Source organism: Leishmania donovani, chromosome 19 (genome assembly GCF_000227135.1).
Source record: "Leishmania donovani BPK282A1 complete genome, chromosome 19".
In the NCBI taxonomy this organism is placed as follows: Eukaryota; Euglenozoa; class Kinetoplastea; order Trypanosomatida; family Trypanosomatidae; genus Leishmania; species Leishmania donovani.
Window position 1 is genome coordinate 634,198 of NC_018246.1, and position 903 is coordinate 635,100.

Below are 903 nucleotides of genomic sequence, written 5' to 3' on the forward strand. Positions count from 1 at the left end.
AAACAGCGCACCGTCACAATGGACGGCTTGGTGGAAACTCGGGTCTGCGTTGGCTCTGTCTGGCGCGGTGGCGTTCTCGCCGCTAGCATCGCGCATTGCTTCAGCGCAACCGCGGCCTTACAACGGCCCCTTCGCTTTGGCCTGGTGGGCGGAGAATTAAATGCCGCCACCGACGCCGCCCTCGGTTCCCGCTATGCCCTGTGTGGGGGGGGGGCTTTTAACCTGCCGTTGGGGCAGCCAGGTGAGGGGTGGGGTGGGTGCGGGGAAAACCCACAATCGCCTCACAAATCCACCAAAAGGCGGTTTTGTGACCCCCCCCCCGGGGGGGTCCGGGAAAGCGTTCCGGTTGAAGGGCCCCAGCCTTTCGCCCCCCGCAGCCCCGTATGGCGACAGACCCGGCGGTTTGGGCGCGCTCGGCCTTTTTGTCTTCAGCGCAAAAAGGGGACATACCGCGATCGGCGATACGAGGGGGAAAGCGCCGCGGTTCTTTGCCGTTGCTTCGAGCCTCTCCATTCCTTGCGGCTTTGCCGTCTTTGCTCTGCCTGAAAAAGAGGCTTCGGCCTGTTTACGTCCATCAACGGATGTCACGTCAGCCCGCTCGTTTGACCAGGTAAGATGACGCGTCCGTCTTCGCCGAAGACGGTGGTGGTGGTGGTGGGGAAAGGCAGCGTGCTTTGCGGCAGAAAGCCGCGGGCTAACCCCTCTTTTTGTTTATGGAGCATCACATGGCTGTCGGCACGAGGCCGGGTCTCCCAGTGGCTCCCGCGCTCGTGTGTGGTAGTGCGTCTCTTTTCCCTCTGCAGCCGAGCCCGTTTTAACACCTTTAGCAAACAGTGGTGGCGCTTAAAGGTAAATGTAAGGGTGGCGGGAAAAGGATGGGGGGGGGGGGGGGGGTTTCTTTCC